Below are 24,058 nucleotides of genomic sequence, written 5' to 3'. Positions count from 1 at the left end.
CTATTCTATTCTATTCTATTCTATTCTATTCTATTCTATTCTATTCTTGTTTTCCTGTGATCGCTACAGAACAACATGTTTTGGTCTGATTGTGTGAAACTAAAGAGTAAAAATTCTATTCTAGATATAATGCTAGTTTGATAACTTCCAGTGTATTATAGGTAATGGGTGCTCCATTATGGAGAGAAAAATAAAAAAATCTTTAGCAAAATGGTAAAATGAATTTCAGATTATTTTAGAACTGGTCATCTGTAATTCAAAATAACTTATCCTGGCAGTGAATTTCAATAATCATTCACTTGTTTTCCACACATCTATTTATAGAATTTAGTTAATTTCATGACCACATTATGAGGACAACGAAGAAACAGGAAAACCAAAAGGGAAACACTTAGTCAAACACTATAGTAGTAACTAAAAATGCTGAAAACATAATTTTAATGTCAAGAGTGTATATTCTTTGATGTGTCTGGGCACTCAGAGAGGCCTAGGTGAAATTGCCAGCAGATGCAGAGGTCTATATCTAAGCAGTTTCTCTAGGGAGGTGGTATAGCATCATGGATAATCATTGTAATTCACAATAGTATTAAATATATTGGTAGAAATTATTGCCATAGTATAACAGAATAAAGGCTTTCCAAAGCTCTTTACTGGCATAAAATGAGCTCATTTATTGTTTTACTATCTCTACATTTTTACACACTTTTTATTAGGAACACTTCTGCCATTGTGCAAAATATTTCATTGGGAGGTTAGGGTAGGATAACATAACTTAGAACACTGGTAATAATGGCATAATTTAGGACAGTCATTCACTATAGTTTTTACTCTTCCATGTAATAAATTATATGATTACTTGAGATAATGGCAATAAAATAGAATAGCTATTAACAAATGTATTAATTGATGCGACTTTATAGTTCTAGAATAATCTAAGAAATTACTGAGACTCTGTCTCTCCCTGAGAACTATAAATTGTGAGGAATTGGATGAAGCTGGACACCAGTTAGCCAGTGGTGAAACTTTCTAAGACATATATATTTGTAAAAATCCAATATATTTTTTCTTTGTGATGTACAAATTACCTCCATTAATCTAAGTCTACTCTGGTTTGTTTGTTTTAAAGTACAATTTCTGCTTGACAGCTTAAATGTGATAATAGTCCTAATTAAAATGTTTCTAATATTTAATTCCTACCTTTAGTATTGGTCTACTTTGGTCTTAAGTTCAGGCACTTACACCCAGAATGTTAAAAAATTAATTTACAAAAAACTTATTAATCATTTGTTTCCTGTCATTAGATACTATTTGGTACTTAGTTTTAACCTATGAAATTTTAATTAACATGATAGATTTAAAACTACCAAAAATTTTACATTAAACTGTGTCCTTTTCAAAGTTTTCCCTCTTAATTTTTTTGAACATATGGCCACAGAGGAAATTATCTTAAAATTATTCTCTAAAATCACACTCAGAGGCCCTGAAATGTTTACAGAAAAATGTTCATAATGGCATGCTTGGGGCTTTCGGGGAGAGTTTTGGATTTGGAAGTAGACAAATGGCATCAGAACCATGAGTGGTGAATAAAGTCACCTTGATGCTTGCCACCAAAAACAAACAAACAAAGTTTGATCAAGTGAACGTGGCCCTGATTTTTTTCCACGGATTATCAATTGATTTTAAGGAATTTAGAGAAAAAGAATTATTGTAGAAAATAGAAACATCAATGGAATATGTGGGTCTATGTTCTCTAAATGAGAAATTCTAACGTTTTTTAAAATCAAATTAGTCCTATTTACAATGATTAAAGATAAAATGTGAATATCTATTACAACAAAAATGAGAACATTGTGTGTTTTTAAAAAACGTTGTTTTGCTAATTAGCTAGACCCTTATCAGAGGTCTATTATAAATGAAATTATTTGAATTTGAAAATTTAATTGCAAATAAGGGTCTTCCTTAATCGTTGCTTTAATATGCATATTTATACAAGGTGTAAAATCAAATGAATGTCATTTTGAAGTTAGCACTCTTCCTTTTCAAATATTATTCTACATGCTATTGAAATGCATAGAGTCATAAACTGGTTTTTAACTGATGAAATTCCCTGCATCCAAAACTTTTTTTTCTTTTAGAGTTACAATATAAGAAGTGCTTTCCTTGGTCTTTCATACATTTCTGTAAAAATTTTTTTAAGTCCAATAATCAAAACCATTTGAAAAAGTCATATGGATTGAACGTGTATTACATATAAACAACTGGAAAGCAGTATACTGTTTAAAGAAAGCAGCCTCATCCTAAAGTAATAACACAACTTTCTTTTGGCATAAAAGGAGGGAGCACAACTGGTGGAGACAGGAAGGGTAAATCAGACCTGTGCTACCACTGTGGTTGTAGACCTGAGTCACAGCAGAGAAACTGCTTTGTGACTGGAGATAGAAACCAGAAAGTAAAAGGGAGTAAAGCAAAACATATTAGATGCAATATGAATCTATCTTGACACAACTTCCAAGCCCTTTAAATTCAAAGATACCAACACTATATATCTTGTGAGTGATAATAATCTCTGACATTAGCGGCTCCTGCTTTGAATGGCTCATGCTCTCTGGCTATCATACTTTTTAAATTACATAAATAGAGTGAAAATGACAAAGTTTCATATGAAAAGGGAGGGTATTACATTTTGTGAAATAATCTGGAACATATCAGTGAATTTTAACAGTTATAAATTATATAGGTACAGTCTTGAAGTTGATTTGCTTTCCCCTGAATGGCTCACAGAACAGCAAACCCAAAGTTCTAGGACTATTACCCAAATTACAATTATTCACGTGCCATCTTCCTTTTACTCCAAGAACTTTGAAAGTTATGCCAAACCAAACCAATGTAAATTGGTGGATTTGGACATCCTTTTCATGACCACATTATTCTTGCTGGATTGCAAACTACTTATTTTGGAAATATAATTAGACTGTGTATGATTTTTAAATGACCAACGTCTTCAAGGTACCTCTTTTGTGCTTTGGAGAAGGTTGGTGAAAAATCGCTTTGAGAGGTACCTCTTTCAAGAAAATAACATGACTGTAAATGCTAACAGGATTTTTGCCTGTTATGCTAAAAATACTTTGGGAACACGATAAAACTAAGTCATTTTACTTTTTTAAAAAAAAATCATACTGGCATTAATGGTAGTATGAAAAATTCTCTGAAGAAATCCACATTCACTGAAATATTGTTTATTTGTTCAGCTGACCTTCTTATATTTCAAAATAGTGTTTACTGTTGGCAGAAATCACTGGGTATTGCTGTAGGGGATTTTTAAAAGTCTCCCCACCCCCTCCCCCACTTTTTTTTTTGTTTCCCTGAAGAAGCTTAGACTGGGATAGACACACAATTAGGAGTTATTAGACCAAATGGTGGTCTAAGCCCAGTGGAAAGAATGCAGCTGTCATGAGTAATTCCCACCATAAATCTTAGACACTTTGCAAAAAGAAATCTAAGACCAACACTCTGTCCAGAGTTGACTGGCTTATCTGCCAAAATATGGGCAGTTTTTGACAATGCAGACGAGTCTGTTAAAAATAGTTGAAAACTGGTTTAGGTAGCATTTTGGGTAGCTCGAATGATGGACAAACCACGCAGATGTGGAGTTTGAGCCTGGTTGAGTGGTGTGCCCCGAAAGTCTGCTTGTTTTTCTGACACACAACAAAATGTATCTGAACCTTTGCAGCCTGCAAATGTGGGCTGGGAATTTTGCACAAACAGTCCCTCTCCTGAGATTTATGGCGCGTTCTAATTCCCAGGAGGCCAGAGCTACCACAAGAAATGCCATTCTCGCAATACTTTGAACTTCTGGCTTCTCCCTCCGGTGAAAACCTTTGAGCACAGGAACACTCAGGTTGCCCTCAACCCTTGCACATTTCTCTCTCAGTCCTTCCAAAGTTCTACTTGGGTTCTGAGCTAAACTTGAGAAACTCTGGTGCCATTCACACCTATCCCTCCTCCTCTAAGTTGAAGTGAGTGTTTCCAACATTTTTTTGCTAGCTTATTTGTTCACACACTTTAAATTCAATGACTGAGAGTACAGGATATAACTTAGAATTCTAATCTCTCTTCCAACTCAGTGGTGTTTATTTTGTACCTATCTGCCATTTTTATTTAATTATTGTTAATTTTGTATGAGATGCCCATCCTTCAATAGCCTTGCTATTTCCTAAGAATGATTCCCTTAGGAAATAGCTGGCACAATTTTGATTTTTCAAACATGAATAATTTTATTCTATAGGATAACTATATGACTTCATAAAAACCATTCTAAAAATATATACAGGTTTTTTTTTTTTTTTTTTTTTTTTGCTATACTTCCATGGTTTTAAAAAACAATAAAAACCAAAATTAAACCACATAGAACAATATACAATCCAAACTAAGTACAGTAGCTGCCCCAACCTGCTTTCCAAAGATAGTTATTGTTAACAGTTCTATTTTAGGCCAGGCTCAGTGACTCACACCAACAATCCCAGCATTTTGGGAGGCCAAGGCAGGAGAATCACTTGAGTACAGGAATCCAAGACCAGCCTGGGCAACAGGGTGAAACCCTATCTTCACACAAAAAAATTTAAAAATTAGCCTGGCCTGGTGGCTACTCAGGAGTCCGAGATAGGAGAATCACTTGAGCCCAGGAAGTTGAGGCTGCAGTGAGCCTTGATCACACGACTGCACTCCAGCCTGGGTGGACAGAGCAAGGCCCTGTCTCAAAAAGAAAAGTTCTGGCCGGGCGCGGTGGCTCAAGCCTGTAATCCCAGCACTTTGGGAGGCCGAGGTGGGTGGATCACGAGGTCAGGAGATCAAGACCATCCTGGCAAACACGGTGAAACCCTGTCTCTACTAAAAAATACAAACAAATTAGCCGGGCGAGGTGGCAGGCGCCTGTAGTCCCAGCTTCTAGGGAGGCTGAGGCAGGAGAATGGCGTGAACCCAGGAGGCGGCGGAGCTTGCAGTGAGCCGAGATTGTGCCACTGCACTCCAGCCTGGGCGACAGAGCGAGACTCCGTCTCAAAAAAAAAAAAAAAAAAAAAAAAAAAGAAAGAAAAGTTCTATTTTCATTCTTTTTGTTAATGTTAATATGTCATATTTCTGTTTATTAATTTTGAATGGTATTTATTGATTTCTCAGAAAATACAAAGAGCTTAGTGCATTCATAGTTCCTACCACTTATCTGTACACCCTCTTTCTCTTGAGTTAATTTGCCTATTTCTATATGTTAGCATATCAAATTATCTCTGAGCTATGAAAAATAAAGCAGTATATTTATTCTTACTTCTCTCTACTACTTCCCTTCCCAGTTTTACCCTGTATGCATTTATTGTTTATATTCTTAAAATTTGGGACATTTTGTTTTTTATAACTATTTTGTGACTTATCTACGGGTTAATAGTCACTATTTTTTAAAAAGGGAGCATGTTGGGGTTTAACATTAAAATTTAGTTTCACAAAGGAGAGCTCCTGAAAGACTTAACTTGTCCTCTTCTTCCTTTGTAGGTTTCTTCATTTCTTCAGACTAAGTCCTGCCCAACAGAAGTTTCTGCAATGATAGAAACGTTCTGTCTCTTTGCTGTCCAAACCAGCATTCACTGGCCACATATGACTGGCTACAGAGAATATTAACCACTTGAAACGTGGTTAATACAACTGAGGGACTGAATTTTATTTTAGTCAGCTTTGAGTAACTTAACCACACATGGCCGGTGATGACCATTTTAGACAATGTGGCTCTAGATCATCATCAACTACCCTCCTTCTCTTGTATTCCATTGTTATTCTTTCTTGGATTGAATTTTAAGAAGTTTCTTGATTCATGAAAGGATGTGATTGATAATTTTTCTTACTTTACCCATCTGTTTTCTTTTGCTTCTTGATTGTTGACTTGAATATTCATTTCAGTTTCATAATCTTTTACTTTTCTAACTTTGAAAAATAAATGTTCCATTATCTTCTAGCATCCCTGCTGTTAAGTCTGATGTCAAATTAATTCTTGACACTTTACAGGTAAATTGCTTTTGCTCTCGGATTAAAAAATTTTTTTTTCTCTTTAAACTTGTAGCAGTAAAATGTCACTCATATGTGCTCCCCATCTGGGCTTTTTCATTTGGAAAACATTTTCTTATATTATTTGCTCAATGTTGTTTTCCCTCTATTATCTCTCTTCTCTGTATCTAGAATTTATTTAAGACAGATTATCAAATATTGGATTACCCTTATGATTGAGATTGATTAAAATAAACAGTGGTCATGGGTACCTCTGTATGTGTCCAGCTCTCTCCCTCCCTACAACTTGTCCAATCTTAAATGAGAATGGTATGTGGGGTGTCTTGCAGGGTAAAAGGGTGGTGAGTAGACAATAGGCCAGGGGTTCTCCCCAGTTATCAAAGTAAGGGAGACTTAACTTAGGGTATTGAGAACTTTACCTATTTGCACCTGGGCAAAGGTATATCTAATTCTGTTGGAGAATACCTGAGACACTTTCTTCTCTACTGCCTTCTTTCTCAGACACCAGCAACTTTTCCATCCCTACAGAAATTGCTCTCAGGCTCAAGCACCTGCTGTAGATGCTTCTTTGGTGCAGGATAAAGAGGAGCCCAGTTCTCACAGCTGTTAGATCCTGTTATTTAATGAATTACTTTCTTTACTGCCCACTGGACAATTTCTGTTCTTTTTATTGACTCCAAGTTTGGTTATTCTCTGGGACATCTCTGGAAAGAACTGTGCCTAATTGTGGTGTCTGGGAATGGTGTTTCTCCTGCTTTCATTTCTCTATTTGTTTGATCCCATCTGCTTCCTCTCTTCCTGGAATTTCTATTTCTTGTCTGCTGATGGCACCTTTTCTGTTTTCAGCACCATTATCAGCTTTTTTTTTTTTTTAAAAAAAAAACACATATTTTCTATTATTTCATTGGGATTGTTTTGAGGGAAGAGAATCAGACATATTTTTTCAGTCTGCCAACTTGAATGTGAGGCCTACATTGTTTTTCATAAAAACAGAACTTTAAAAATTGAAAACAGAAGTTTCATTAGTTTGTGAAGATACTACTATATAATTTTCATTATTGGTACATGGGAAACAAATGGTAAGGGATTAAACTGTGAATATTTAAAACAGTCATTACGCGATTGCAATTCAAATGTTGGAAGAACCGGTTGCTACAGGTGAGTTTCAGCACATCTCTCACTTCATTTTTCTTACTCCTTTCCTTTTCTGTGTTTATAGAAATTCCTACTATCATTTATGCATTTTTCAATTCTTTTATTACTGAGGTTGTTTTAGTTTTCCATTTCCTTCATGAGCCTTTTCTTTTCAATTTTTATCTCATTTTAGTTTTTTGTTCTACCTTCCTCATATCTCTGCTATGAATGCTTGCTTCATAGACACAATTATTGCAACAAGTTTTTCTTTTCAATGTCATAACAAAATACCTTCAATTTTTCCTTCATTATTTTATTTGCTTTTGGTTATCATTATCTAGATTTTATTGGCTCATTTTTGATTATTCATTTCTGAAAAAAATGTATTTGATCTCCCAGGTATTTGTAGGGGATTCCTATGGAAAATAGAATTTTTATTCTCTTAAGACATGGACGAGATAAATATTTGTTGCTAATTTTTCATTAATGTTAGACTAAAAAGAGGTCACTAAGGATTTTTTTTCTCTTTTCTGAGAAAATGGCTAGAACCTATGATACTAAAAATTGAGCAATTATTTAAAATTGTTTATATAGCCAGTGTCTGAGCTAGGGGAAAATTCCAGATTTAAATTAAATACCTTGAAAGAGCACATAATAAAGGAATATATATATATATGTGTGTGTATATATATATATATATATATATATACATACTGAGAAAAAGGTGGTATCAAATAGACTCTTGAATCAGAAAGAAGAATGTTTTTTCAAGGACATTTCATTGAATACTTGGGCGATTGGGATCATTTTCAAATGCTTCACCCCCACTTCCTTCCTTTGCCCCTGTTACTTCAACCTGTTAATATTTGGAAATAAGATTATTGTTTTCTTGCAAAAATATTTATCATTAATATTGGTCCTATTTGCTCTTCTGCCCAGTCCTGAACTCTTAACGAGCCTTGTCTTATTTGGACACTGGAGAAGACAGGTGTTGTTATATTGCTCCAGCATCAAAATTGGGTGAGGAAAAGAACTAAATACCCTGAGTGTTAAGTGTGTTACCGCTTCTGCATTGTATCATTTATGTGGTTAAGTGTGTTAGTGGTTCTGCATTGTATCATTTATGCCTTGAAAAGTTCTGGGACAATAGAGTTTGGGGATTGTGCGTGGGGGGATGGTGGGAAGAGAGTGGCTAGCTTGCTTTTTACTATTATTAGGTATTCTTGTATAGAGACACAGGGTTGGATTCAATCTTTGAAAACAACTTATTGTATTACCTTCCTAGTTTCTTCATCTCTCTCATTCATGTAAAGTAGGATATTAGACATTTCCATAAGTAGAAGAAAATCTCACTGACTTCTTCAAATGTTACAAAAAGAAAAAAAAAAAAAGTCATCCCTCCTCAATGTGGATACACGGGTAAAACCACTGTCATTCCTCATTATTAGAATTTTTCCCTTATATTTATACTTAGTTCTTGCCAAAATATCTCATCAATTTTCTTATAATTGGAGATGCTTATCCATACCATTGGAATCTGGTAGTATAGGCAGTAGTATACTTTTAAAAATGTTATTTCCTGGTTTCCATTTGCTGTGATTCTTTTTATGGATCAGACTTGTGTGTATAGCCTGTATACATTGAATTTAACTCCCACTTTTAAAATGATTCCTTTTAACTTAAGGATTACCAAATGGTAAGTCAACCAGGGCAAAGACAAGGGGAAAAAGTTCCAGTGTGGCTAATGTGATATAGATTGATAAGCCATTTATGTACCTTGCTTAATACCTAGTTAACATGAAGCAATAGTGGAACAATAGTGTCCTATTATGTGGCTCATTTTCTGCACGTTGATTCTTATATCTCTCTCTAAACTAAGAATTTGAGGCCTAACTGCATGAAGCCTGCAGGATAGTAGACATAAATGTGATTTACAGATATATACCAGCCTTAGGATCATTTGGAAATCTCTGAAGATAAGAAAGATCTCAGCAATATTCTGAGTTTGCTTGTGAAATTTCTCTAGAAAAGAACCTAGCATCGGTGGTCTGATCAGACCAAAGATGATTAATTGAAATGATTTCTGGAGAGTGGGAAACAAGGTACCTATAAACAGTCATTGACAAATTATCTTACATTGTTTCTTCTTTAAAAAAATCTTAGTCTTGAAGACAAATTTTGGTCAATGATTCCGGTTATCGTTAAATGAGAGCTGTTGCCTTGAAGAAAAACTTAGTGTATCTGGAAGATATTGAAGTTGGAGGTTGTATTTGGTTTATCTCATATTATTCTCTGAGTTTCTTTAATGTTGCAGTTCTACTGTTATGCTGTGATCACGCTGATGTAAATAAATCATTCATTTGGTAGTATGACTTGCTTAGTGTGTTTCATTAAAATAAATAGAAGTAACAAGAACAATGAATCTAATTTCGTCTGCCACTATCATCTGGTAGTTTGCAAGCCAATATACCAGCATAACCTGAGATCTACACAGCAGTGGGGTGGCCACAGCAGGTTTAAAGAAAGAAAACCAGCTTCCTGGAGATGCTATTCCTAAGGAAAGCTTGGAGTCTCAGGAGGAATAATCTGTACTATGTGCCCACGTATACTTTTAAAAAAAAATTTTAGCAAGATACTATTTCATAAGTTAAAGAAACACAATAAAAGGCTCACCAACACAAACAAGAAGAAAACTGAAACATGGCTCCTTTTGGGATGAAGTCATAAGAGTTATATAAAGTGTACCTTTGATCCCATCATACTTGAAATAGATATTGATTTAAAATTCATACATTTGCCATCATTCTTTTCAATCCCTCCACCCGTAATTTTTTTTTTTTTTTTTTTTTTTTTTAACATCTAAACAAAGTGACCTCATTGCTTTCCACTGGATTTTTTTAAACATTGGCTGGGATGATTGAGATTCAGGAATGTGGGAAAATGGATTCCCAAACCACGTCCCTCCCCTTTCATTCTGAACTGTAATTTTTGGCTTGGCTTGAATCACAGTCATCACATTTCAGCCTGAATCTCTCTGTAAAGTGATCTTTCTTAAACATTTCTCTCACTCATCAAGGGATCAGAAACAAAGCTGTTCTAGCCTTTCAGCAAAACACTTACAGGCAGCTTTTACAGAGAAGTCGCAAGAGCTAAATTTCCTCTAAAATTGTTTGAAAAGCGAACATTTTCAGTGCCTTATTGTCCTTTTTGTGAATCTTGTCATCTGTATGCCATGAGCTCCAGCAGCTATTTTAATCTGTTTTTGTTTGCAATCCATTTGGTGTCCACCCAAGGAAATGCAGGTGATTCTAATTAACTTACTGCTGAAGATGTAGGAAAAAAAAAAATTCCAATTGTGTTGTAGCGAATTATATACTTAAAACTTTTCTTTTATTATTTATAACACTTTATTAATGAAAACGTTATATAAATATATTTATCACCTAGTTCATTGCTGTTCACTTTTTAAAAATCAATGGGGATTATGGCACAAGAAAAAGCCACACACATTCACAAATACAGACACAATACAGACCCCAAGAACACTTGCCAACTTTTATTTAACAAGAGTAGCAACTTAAAAATAACATTATTTTTACTTTGTGCAACATAGTTTAATATCTGAAATAACTCTGTTCCAATAAAAATCTGTTGAAATACTCTCAGGCCTAACTCTGCCCTGAAGGTAAAAGTGATTAATTGAAAGATTTTGGCAGATCTCTGCTCACCACCAGGGCAGTTTAATTTAGAACACATTCAACCATTTCTCAGTGTCTCTGTGTTGGTGGAGCATAACTTTTGATCTTCTCTGGGGAGGTGCCTCTAATTTAGACCCTTTGGCTTGCCACTTCCTGGAGGGTTTTGATGGCTTGCCTCTGCTAAGCATTCAGGTGAGAGAGAGCTCTCCCCTGGCTGCTGCCTCTCAAGTGAGTTCGTAAAAGCAAATTCCAGGCACAAAGACAAGATATTCTACAAACCCATTTGAGTACACCAACCATCAGCAAAGTCCTATTTAGATCACAGACAAAATGGTTCTTTTTTCAGCTTCTTGCTGCCTGTCCAAACTTCTGAGAAATTATAGTGTCAGTAGCCTCTGTCCCAGGCAAAGAAGAAGGTGCTCTTAACTACGACAGTGGATGAAGCTGAGACATTTGAGTTTCCTGTTCTCGGGAAACACACATAGGATGACTGTTTTCTTTTTGAGAATACAGGAGAAACGGCTTAGCGGATATTATTAATAATTTCGCTAAACAGAAAGGTGGGACTAGGGCATGTTCCTTCCTGCTTGGCAGATGGACCTGTGTTAAACTGTGATTAAATGGAAGAACAGATGAATTCTAAGATATTCTGTAGCCCTTGAATTGGTGAATTCCAACTCTCCAGGCAATTTGACAGATATTGTGCAGGCACTTACTATATTGCAAAAGTGTACTAGGCATTGGGGTAGAGTAACAAACATGGTATACACACTTCCATATGTAATGGAGCCATAGCATGCACTAAAATGTGAGAACATATATTCTCTGTGAGGTGGATTATAAAAATGATTCTGTTTTTAAATCGTTTTACATATTTCCCAACTATTTTATAAGTATTTATATACGTATGTATACACACACGTGTATAGTATATACATATATATTACTCTTGTGAACAAACAATATTAATGACATTTATTATGAAAACATTATGACATAGATTGAAATTATTTGATAATATATACTTATGAGTTTATGTTCCCACAGACCCACTTGAAAAATGTTTGGAGACTATCATAAATCTATTCTGTATCCTTGAATGCTGTATTTTGTATCTCTAATTTAGCTGAAAGATGGTTTAAGACTCTTGAAATGAGGTTCAAAATCTTCATGGGACACACGGTAGAAATCTCCAAATTAAGTATTTCATAAACTATTTCTTACTGGGGAAATCAGATCCAGATTTGGAGATAGAAATATAAGGTATCTGGAATACAGCTGAAAAGACAAAAACATTTTCCCTACTTAGAAGCTCTACCTTTCCCTGGACAATTTATAGCATTGGCTTTTGCAATTTTGGAACTCGTACAAAAAGGAATGCATAAGCAAAAGCCAAGAGGTAGCAATAAAGTTGGCTTTCTGATTTTCTTTTGTCACAACATAAAGTAGAAAGATTAGCCTTCTTCTAGTGGTCTAGGAGAGACCTAACTTCTCAGCTTCATTCTGGAGTACATAAGGGCTGTTAAACATCTAACAAAGAACTATGCACCCTCTGTTTACTCAAAATACTTTGTTGACTTAAAAAAAGGCATTCCAATATCAATTGTTCCCTTATTTAAACTCATCTAGCACTAGTGTAATACAAACCAGATTTTCAGCTTCTGGGTGATTTTTGTCACAGAGATCTACATTGAAAGATTTGTGGAAATATGTGGGTATTTGCATATGTATATATACACATATATATTTATATATATGTTTAGTATCTCTCATTTCTTTCTGATCGATTGTCATGGAAAGAAAATATTTTAAACTAACATGTGCCAAAAAATGGACAAATGAGATTACATCAAACTGGGAAGCTTCTGCACAGTAAAGGAAACAATCAACAGAGTGGAGTGACAACGTATAGAATGGCAGAAATTATTTTCAAACTGTACATTTGACAGTATGTCAACATCAGAATGTATAAGGTACTCAAACAACTCAATATGAAACAACCAAAAACCAAATGACCTGAGCCCAAGTTAAAAATGGCAAAAACCTAAATAGATACTTCACAAAAAAGACATAAAAATGGCCACTAGGTAAACAGGAAAATGCTCAACATCACTAATCATCAGATACATGCAAATTAGAGCAACAATGAGATATCACCTTACCTCTGATAGAATGGCTATTATTAAAAAGACAAAAGATAAGGAGTATTGGCAAGGATGTGGAGAAAAGGAATCCCTTTTATATTGTTGGTGGGAATGTAAATTAGTACAACCATTATGGAAAAAAGTACAGATTCCTCAAACAATTAAAAATAGAAATACCATATGATCCAGCAATCCCTCCCACTGGGTATATATCCAAAGGAAATAAAATCAGTATATCAAAAAGATATCTGCACTCTTATTTTATTATAGTAATATTTACAATACCCGAGATATAGAATTAACCTAAGTGTCCATAAACGGTTGAATAAAATGTTTATTTTATGATTTTATGAATAAAATCATATATATAATATCACATTTTATCATTCAACCATTTATCATATATATGGGATACACACACACACACACACACACGGAATACTATTCAGCCATTAAAAAATCCAGCTTTTGTGACAACATGAATGAACTTGAAGGACATTATGCTAAGTGAAATAAACTAGGAACAGAAAGATACATATTGCATCATCTCACACATATGTGGAATTCAAAAAGGTTGATCTCATAGAAGGAGAGAGTGGAATAGTGGCTACTAGAGACTGGGATGATTGGGGGGATGGTAGGAATAAGAAAATGTTGGTCAAAGTATACATAATTATAATTAGATAGGAGGAATAAATTTCAAGGGATCTATTGGATAGCAAGATGACTACAGGTAATGACGATATATATTCTGGAAAAATGTAATGAGAGTAAATGTTAAGTGCTCTCATCTATGATAACTATGTGAGGTAATTTGTTAGTTACATAGATTTACCTATTTCACAATATGTATATGCTTTAAAACTTCATGTTGCATGTGATAAAAACATATATTATCTACAAATTTAAAAAAACTAAGATGTTTTATACATGCTGATGTTCACTGATATAACATTTATGAAATATCTAACTCCATATACGTGACTTTCCAAAGTGGTAAGATATCAATTATAAATATATTTCATGTTTTCTCTTGTATGAAATGTAAATAAAGCATGTCTTAATTTCCCTATTTCCTCCAGGGGATGGCAGAGTTTGAGTTTTGATGTTAGAAACTCCATTGAATTCGAATGTTAGGCAATCCATAATCAGGCACTATAGTTAAATCTTGAAGTGCCATGGAAGATAGAAATGAAAAATTATCAATTTGAAGACTTGGATTTTATGTCATTGGCTCCCAAGATAAGTTAATATTAATTATAGAGGCTACATTTACAGTTTATTTTCAGAAATTCTGGGAAGATAATTCTTTCTTAAAACATTTCACACAGTCTTGCTAATGCCTAAAATTCTGTAACTAGAATTCTTTCTTTTTTCTTCAAATCCTATTGGAGGATTTCACCTCAAACCTCACTAGTCATATACGCTTTAGTATGTGGATTAATTTGTTAGATCTTTTACTGGGAGCAGAGTTTAACTGAAAAGAAGACAAGTAGGATGAGTTCACTTGTGTAGGATGTGGGAGGGAAAAAGGTGGAGAAGAAGGGGGCAAGTACATAATGGGAGAGGAACAGAAAGGGAAAATAGGTACAACATATTGGTTTCAAATGAATTCAAAAGAGTGGTTGCTATTATCCAAAGTTTCTCCCTTCCTGGGTTACCTGCTATTTTGGACACACCAAGACACAGAAAAAATAGTATATTACTGTACTTAGAAATTTGGGGGAGAAGAGGCACATTTTTAAGCTTAATTAAACACAATTTTTTAACATAATTTATTCTTATAGTGATTTTCTGTCATAAGGAAATTAGAAATATGGAAATTGTAAAAAATCACATCTTCTTCAGGGAAAACTTATAAAATAATTTTTCTTTCAGGTGAGTACAATGCTCTAAATTGAGGTTCCTAAATCCATATAGGTTTGTTTTGTTTTTTATTTTTTCTTCTGAGACAGGGTCTCACTCTTGTCACTCAGGCTGGAGTGCAGTGGTATGATCACAGCTCACAGCAGCCTCAACCTCTCCAGGCTCAGGTGATCCTCCCACCTCAGGCTCTCAAGTAGCTGCACCTGCAGGCACACACTACCACGCCTGGCTATTTTTTTTTTTTTTTTTTTTTTTTGGTATTTTTTGTAGAGACAGAGTTTTGCCATGTTGCCCAGGTTGATCTTGAACTCCTCAGCTCAAGAGATCTGCCCATCTTTGCCTCCCAAAGTGCTGGGATTGTAGGCATGAACCACTTTTCCTGGCCCCATATAGGTCTTTTTTTCTATAGATTGAAATGTTGTGAATATACACAGCATTCCCCCATGAAATCAGATCTCTGAAGCCAGGCCTGTCTCCTTTCTGGGTAAGGACTGCAGAGAACACAATGACTTCTCTCACCATATCACTTCTGCAGTTTCACTATATGTGGCATTGTCTATGTATACATCACTGGGTCTGTAGTAGCCCATTTTCATACTGCTATAATGAACTAACTATGACTCAGTAATTTATAAAGGAAAGATGTTTAATTGACTCACAGTTCAGCATGGCTGCAGAGGCCTCGGGAAACTTACAATAATGGTGGAAGGCGAAGGGGAAGCAAGGCACCTTCTTCTCAAGGTGGTAGAAAGAAGTACCAGTGAAGGGGGAAGAACCCCTTATAAAGCCATCAGATCTCATGAGAACTCACTTTTATGAGAACAGCATGGAGGAACCAGCCCCACAATTCAATTACCTCCACCTGGTCTCTCAATTGACACGTGGAGATTATGGTGATTACAATTCAAGAAGAGACGTGGGTGGGGACACAAAGCCTAACTCTATCAGGCTCACTGGAGAGATGAGAGGTGTCAGATGGAGCCAGGGACGTATACACAAACAATGCCACAAGTCTTAAGTCTTCCGCAGTAACTCAACCTAAGGCTTATTGGCCTTAGCTGGTGGTGCATGGTTTTGAACTATGGCAGACTTATGAGGTCTTAGATTTCCAATCTGCTCTTAAGTCTTTTTTTTTTTTTTTTTAAATATGGAACGCTTCACGAATTTGCGTGTCATCCTTGCGCAGGGGCCATGCTAATCTTCTCTGTATCGTTCCAATTTTAGTATATGTGCTGCCGAAGCGAGCACTGCTCTTAAGTCTTAAAACAAACCTTAATAAAGGCAATTACACCAGAAACAAATGCATTTCTATTAATTCACTGGCCAGAGTATCAAAAGAAAGTAATAATATTATTTCCGTTAAGAGCAAAGTGTGCTACAGTCAAAACCCCCTGAGAGGAGGAGGGTAGCAAGCTTGGAAACACAGCATGCTTTTAGAAGTGTCAGTGAGACTCCCTTTTCCCTTTTATCAAATGAAACAATACAAAATCCTCTTTCCTGGTGATTGAACATACTCTAATAGAGACAAATTATTGATACCTTTAAGAACAGTTTTGCTCAAGGTGATACTCAAAAGTGTGAATAAGGGTGTCTGAACATCAAGCTGGGGTATAAATGACATTCCTGGGGCAGGTGTGCCAGAAGGAGAGTATCAGGTCAGACAGGGGCTCAAGGTGACATCACGGAGTAATGTAACCACACAGCAAAGAAAAAGAAGGAAGGAAGCAAATGCACTGTTGTCCTTCAGATCCCATATTTTGCCCTATGAGAAATTAAATGAACAGGTTCACACATGTCTTGTTTTCAGGGTTTCAGAGTTCTTCCAACTTTAACCATGTTACCTGCCAACATTTGTTTAAAAATCTTGTCATAAAAATGAAACTAAAAATTTACTATCTTTCAACATTCAACAAGTTGAAAAGCATTCCCCTGCTCATCATCCTGTCACTCAGGGCAATGATCAGAAATGATTCAGGAATTTATTTGAGTAGAAAGGTCTGTTTTCATTCTAATGTGTCATTGTGTGTTAGAAATGCTAGACAAGAAGAAACTTCAAGAAAGTGAAAAAGTTAAAAGTGAAGTTGTTGTTCATAAAATAGTTGTTCTGTACAACCTCCAATAATTCGAGTTAAGCAGGAGCACTGTGACCTGTTTTTGTTTGAGTTTTTTGGTAATGGAAGTTTGGGGAATTAATTTAGAAATGCATGAAATTTAAAATGCTCTTTTAACTTTCTCCTCTACCCAATGGATTGCCCATTTGGTATATCTATGCAATATCTTTTTAAATGTTAAAAGTTACCATATTCTAGTCTGTAAATATATGGGAAAATATGGTCAAACTATATTATTTTGACCGGTGATTTTGCTGTAGAGTCCCTGGTGATTGTTTTTGCATGTGGTACTCTAATTGTTGGCGCTCAGGAGTCTGCAGTATGTCTATAAAACTACTTTAAGTCAAGAATAGTTGATTTCTAGCATTAAGTCACTTGCTATCCCAATAACTTTCCCCTTTATGTATCTTTCCACTAGTTTACCTAGTAAGAATAATTGTTTTTTTCTGCTCTCATCCATAAAAAACTTGTGAAAAGGAACCTTACTGGTGGGAAAGAATTTGAATGGAAAACATGGACATACATGTATCAGACCAAGGATTTGAAGATGAATATTATATGTGAGGAAACATTACCAGAAGCTTTCACTGTATTAGTTTTTCCAAGTCAGTGTTCCAAGTCAGTCTTGGATTATGTGTGAAAAGTAAGAACTCTATACTGTAACAGGTGCTGGCAGGAAATTCCCATTAAAGCTTATAGAAGTTATGCCTGTAAAGTCTTGGCATCTGAGAAAATTCTCTCATAAGAATGCATTATGCATCAGATATTTTTCTCACTAGAAAAACAATGCGAGGCTGTAACTACTTAACAATATTCCCAGTAACTATTTTGTTAACACCATCCCTTGGTGATGCCATCTGTGGTGACCTTGTCCTATATGGAAAGTACATATCAGCCTTCATTTCAGCATTGTGAACGTACATTGTCTCCTGTATAAAACAATAGAGATCTTGATCTTAACATCTGTCTGTCCATTCAAAGCATAAACTTGCAAGTACTTTTTTTTCCCCAGTAAAGTCATTGGATTTATACTAATCCATCCACATTCTGAAGACTGACTCTTAATATGAAACGTGACAAATGTTTATGAGATTTTGCTGGAGGTAAGAATACAGACTATGAAGTATCAGGTAGTAATTAATGTAGGATTTTATTCCATAGTGTTGGTATGTATGCTGGAAAGCACTAACATTATGTGTGGCTCATAGTGGGTGCTTAATAAATGTCATCTTTGTTTTCCACATGTAAATGACACAATATCTGTATATCCACACCTTCAAAGATTTATAGTGTAACTCTTAGAACATACGATGGCTTACCTTCAAGTTAGCAGGTTAGGACTTTTTCTCTGATCAAGCTCAATTTTCTAGCTTATTAATTGTAGAGGTCAAAATGTTCTTTGATTGAAGTTTGCATGTTGGATACAACTGAAAAAAAATTCTTTTCTCTTACCCTATAAACCTACTATTTACAAAGAATTTGACTCAAATCCAAGGGTTAATTTGGATTTAAAACACTAATCAAGTTAAGGACAGAGATAAATTTACATCACAGTGAATGCTAGAAAAAGCCCACTGAAAATGATTGCGCACCTGTATACATTCAGATGTATGCATCCATATCCAGATTTGTAACTACACCGTGAATCAGACATTACTAGCTTACCTTTTATTGTATTTAAAACTATAAATACTAATGTATATAAAGCTATAATTATATTTATATTTCTAGTTTTCAATATGCTTTTCATATATTCATAAATATATTTTTGGTAAAATTTCCTCAGGATATTAAAGCTACCTTCCAGAACAGAACACACACTCACACGCACACACATACACACACACACACACACAGAGCGTCAATCCAGGCAATATGCCAAAGCGTAGCCTCTGTGAAAAAGGTTTTGCTTCAGGGCAATAACAAACTAGCTCACCACCCTGCTGCACTGTCCACTCCTCACCACATTGTTCTTTGCTGTATCCTTAACTTCCCCTCCTACAGTGAGGGAACATTTCTTTGGACTGTTTTATTGCCAATACATTTTTTACTTTGTATCATGAAATGAAACAAGGGACTGGTTTCATTAGAAGGAGAGGTAAACAGAGCATTAATTAAATTTGCTGATGATACTAAATTGGGAGGAACTGTGGACATCTGTGAGGACAAAAGAATCATACAAATGGACTTAAGGAGTTTAGAAATACGAGCAGGAAATAATAAAATGAGATTCAGCTTTAAATAATGCAAGCTAATACATTTGGGAGAAGATAATCAGAAACATGGCTATTCAGTGGATGGTAGATGCCTGGAAAGTGGTGATGGTGAAAGATACCTAGGGGGTGATAATGGGAAAAATTATACACAAACTTACAAGGAAGTAGGCACAATGCCTGAAGGTTTATATATAAAAGAGCATAATTTTTTGAACCAGAAAGTGGATAGTGCTATTCCTATGACATTGGTAGGTCTCAAAAGCATCAAATTTGGCTTTAGTTAGTCGAATCCCTTAGGTTTATGAAACAATTTAACATTATTTGTTGAGAGACTGGTTTCTCCCTATTAAAAATGAGAAAGTATGTTTTGTCTGAAACCTGTACTGGACACAAGGGTCGTTGCCCTATTTCTGTCTTATCCTATTCTAGATTATTACAAATATGGTATGCCATACTGGTCCAGATATATATCATGCCCCCTGGAAAAACAACAACAACAACAAAACAAATAAACCAAAAACAAAGAACAAAACCCTTACTTTCACTTTTAAGGTAATTTCTTTACATTCTGGATAATATGATTTTACATTATGTTTAAAGAGACATTTAATCATTGTCTCTTCTAGCAGGTCACTGAATCTTCAATCTGTAAGCTTTGTTTCTCTAAGGATAGATGCATGGATGAGTGGATAAACAGAAAGCTTGCATAATATCTGTCTCTTCATCCATTTAATCATCCTTTATGAATTGAGGCCCTATCATCTGCCAGGTATAGTGGCTAAGCACTATGGGGATGGCGTGAGCCAGCCATAATTCCCAAACTCAAGGACTCGTACTCTCGATGGGGAAACAGATAATAGTCCCAGGCAATAAGGGCTCTATTAGGGAAAGCAAAGATGTCACTGGAATATTGTGGAGGAAGGGCCTAATGATGTTCAAGAAGTCATGATGGGATGGTTATGGATTTAAGTTAGAGAATATTTCTTGGAGAAGGTGATTCTTATGATATTCACAAGAGGATGAATGTGAATTTGGCAGATGGACAAAAAGGGAGAAAGAACAGCATGGGAAAGGAATAGGCCATTGGAAAATTTCATGTAGTTGGTATTCCTGGAGCATAGAAAGCAGCTTATAAGGATATGAAGCTGAACAGTAGACAGAGGTCATATGCTTATCCTTTTTTATGGGGGTAATTAGTGTGGAATTTTGTTTATCCTTATGAGATCAAGGAATCATTGGAGGATTTTAAGAGGGATAACACAATCTTATTTGTATTTGAGAGGGATCATTTTGGCAGCATTGAAAAGAGTGGCCTGGGCAGAAATGAGACCAAAGGCAAAGACCTCCTTAGGCAATTTATCTCAAAAGGAAGTATGGAGGCCCAATCAAGGTCACAGAAGGTGAAAGGAAGAGCCAGATATAGAGATAGTAAGAAAGTAGAGCTCATGAGACTTGGTGAATGATTCTGTCTGTAATGAGAGAGAAGAATCTAAAATGTCTAACATATTTCTTTCTAGAGCAATGGGGAATATAGGTTGTGATGCTATGGGCTGAGTTAAGAAATAAAATAGGAAGAACATATTTTTGGGAAAAGTGATGAGTTTAGTTCAAAAAAGCTCAGTTTGAGGATCCAGAGGAAAATTCAAGAAGGGTTGTTTCTAGACCATGGGTTTGAGTGGGGGAAAAAAAAAAAAACAGCTTGAGTAATTATTTGCATATAGGAGCTCTGAAGTCATTGAAAGGCTCATTGAAGCTTTAGGTATAATTGAGATCACCCTGAGAAAACCAGCAGCATGAAATGTCAGAGTCAATAATTAAATCCAGAGGAAATAAATGTTTCTTATGCTGTCAAACTCTGGGCCAACCACATGGACTCCAATATTAGACTATGCAATATCAAATACATGGTCAAATGCCTACTTTCAAGACAAAAGAAAGAAAAGAACTCACTGTTGTGACAATACCATCTGTTAGGTGTGCAACTGTTCTATAGGGAGACTAAAGACTTAGCCATCCCAAACTGTCAGAAAATGTAAAATATAACAAGAACAACATCATTTTAGAAGAAGAAAGACAACAGTCCAATTTTAATAACATTGGTATATTCAAAGTCTTTATAGAGCTTTTAAAAGCATCAGCAGAGTTTAACTTTTTTTTCTGCTAGGCAGTAAATTTGGAGAAAATGAAATCAATATCCAATAGCAAAATCATGTATTCTGTCTTCATTAACTTCAAATTGATAGATCCTGTGTATTGACCATATATTTCTTATTTTAATTCTTTGACAGTCCCTATCAACTCAAAAAAATTATCATCCAAATAAAAATTTGCTGAGAGGTACATGGAAAACAAACAATGAATCAAGAGGGTGATATATTCAGAGGGAAGTAAACTAATACAAAACAGCACTAACATGGCATTCCAAGTCTGAATTAAAGGAAAAGATGTGGGGCTCAACTTGCTGTGTGGTTACGGGAACTGAGCCTAAGCCTGACCATTCTCAGGCATGTCAATTACAAGTCATAGTTACCATTCAGTTACTTGATTAAAAACAGCAGGCTATTGGAATTGAAACAATGCCTAATGGGATATGACTTCCTCTGATGAAAATGAGTAGAGAATGGATATTTTAGTAGTTGCTGATGGTTAACTTAAATGGAGTATCCAAAAATCTCTGAAAATAAAATCATTAAGGAAACCTAACTTCAATTGTTTAGCATAGCTGGGTATTGATAGAAAGAATGGTACCTTATTGAACAATATGATATACTCTTATCAGAAATGAACTTGTTTAAATGTTTAAAAAGTGGATTTGCAGACCATGTTATTCTCTGAACTGCCTTCAACCAACAACTATTGGTGACTGATCTTTTTATAGTATCAACTATATGCATGGGCAGCAATGGTGTCAAACTCTCCAATGAGGATTTAAGCAATGTTGAATATAATTTATCTGATTATACACCATTTACTGAGAATTCATTATGTGTAAGGCACCATATGAGAAGTTGGCTTATACATGAAGGAGCACATCATGTACTTAATGTAATATTTTAAATATTTTTCTTCTATAAGATATACTTATACCCTATATCTAGGGCATTATTATTTTCTTAAAAAAGAGCGTGTATTTACATATTGGGTCTCTGGTCTACTATAACCTCAAGAATTCTTCCAGCATTATCATTTCAGAGCTATTTTGGTTTTGCAGAGTTAGCTTTTCTTCTCAAAGTGTCCAGCCCTTGATTTTTTCCAATTGATTTTTTTTTTTTTTCTGAACCGAAAATAGGAAGTGGCTTGAAAAGTATAAAATCAGGCAAAGAGAGATAAAACAAGAAAATAAATGATTATTTTGAACCCAAGAAAAACATCTTTAACTGTATAGTCTACTAGTCTGTAAGATAACCTCCCAAAGAATTTAGAGGAATCTCTAAGACACGAGTCTTTTAAGGAAATGGGTGAAAAGTTCTAAATATCCTGTACAAAAAATATGTCATGTTCATTCATACAGACCACTGCAATTATTTCACCTGGAATCTGTATGTCTCTTTTACCATATATGTGTAGACTAATTGATTAATGCTTAAATTGAGCACACAATTTGAAAGTATAAAAATTCCTTGGAAAATGTCATTTTTTTCGTATAAACTTTTAAAAAGAACATCATTCATTAGGAAACCCACAAAGGAGTATAATATTTGGGTTTCTATTATAGCTTCCTGAATTAATTTGACTTCTTAATTATCATTAATTTTTAAGCCCTAAGGAAATAACTACACAAATATAATGTATAGATTCTTTTTCTACCTGTAAACAAGAAATTATTTCATAAAACAGAGTGACACTGTTGTGAAAGTTGATTATTTTTAATCAATCAGTTCACATTATGTGACAAGAATCAAAACATTTGTATTGAAAAGCTACAAATCAGTTTTTGAATGCTAGGGCAAAAAAAATCTGAAAATCTCTGACTGCATTATTATTATTATTATTATTATTATTATTATTATTATTACTATTTGCTTCTGCTTTTTGAAAACCTGAAAGCTTTCCAAATGCATGCAATTTTTTTCAAATTTTGTAAACATTTGCTTCTAGGCTAAAACATCCTGCTAACTTTCAGCCAAGATTATTTTTATGGTTGAACTATTAACTTCTGCATATAGGGCCTTTTAATGGGAAAACTCCCAGTCCTAGAACTCCCATTGTGTAAATGACACCACTATAGACTATTTGAGAGTATTGCATCTTGGTAAGTTGAGGTGCTGCATTATTTAAATTCCCCATTCACAATAAGAAGCTAATTTCCTAGGGTCTTAATTTTGGCTCTGTTCCTTCCAACTGACTCCAAGGGAAAAGTATGTAAAGAACCTAAACTTTACATTGGGGGTGGAGGTTGGAAATTAGACTCAGGCTGTATCTGGGAAGAGACATTATTTATTCTGATGCATTGTGGATTTTAAAGTGTGGGAATATCCGCTGACTGATTTGACCAGAGCCACAATGCTGTATTTCTTAGATAGCCTCTCTGGTTGTTGAACTGCACGTTTATTCCTACATTAACTTCTGTTATGTTTAAGCTTTCTTTTTGATAATAAGACTGTCATGCATTGCTAGACATAAACTCTGTTAAATGTCACTAATAAATACAGTGAATTAATCAATAACTGGTTCTGTATACAGAGTTTGTGAACATTCAATGCATGCCATAAATTGCAAGGTTTAAGTTTCAAGCATTTTCTTAAGAATGAGGAAGTTTCTCTGGAACAGCAAAGCATGTATCAGGTACCTATGGCAGAGATGGCAATGTGTTCACTAGTTTGTCTTCTCTTTCTGACAGA

General features: G+C 34.9%; 1 protein-coding gene and 1 non-coding gene across 3 annotated transcripts in view; both read right to left on the bottom strand.

Moving 5' to 3' along the window:
• The window catches only part of ARHGAP15 (Rho GTPase activating protein 15), a 630,028-nt gene that overhangs the window by 206,720 nt on the left and 399,250 nt on the right, over positions 1-24,058 (bottom strand). The gene's annotated exons all lie outside the window — the stretch shown is intronic.
• On the bottom strand, positions 16,032-16,138 carry LOC111546201. The gene has a single exon (XR_002732680.1). It is a non-coding gene; the product is annotated as a U6 spliceosomal RNA (small nuclear RNA).

The sequence above is a fragment of the Piliocolobus tephrosceles genome, chromosome 11 (assembly GCF_002776525.5).
Source record: "Piliocolobus tephrosceles isolate RC106 chromosome 11, ASM277652v3, whole genome shotgun sequence".
NCBI classification, from domain to species: Eukaryota; Metazoa; Chordata; class Mammalia; order Primates; family Cercopithecidae; genus Piliocolobus; species Piliocolobus tephrosceles.
Note: the sequence above shows the minus strand (reverse complement) of the source record. Positions and strands in the feature narration are given on the sequence as shown.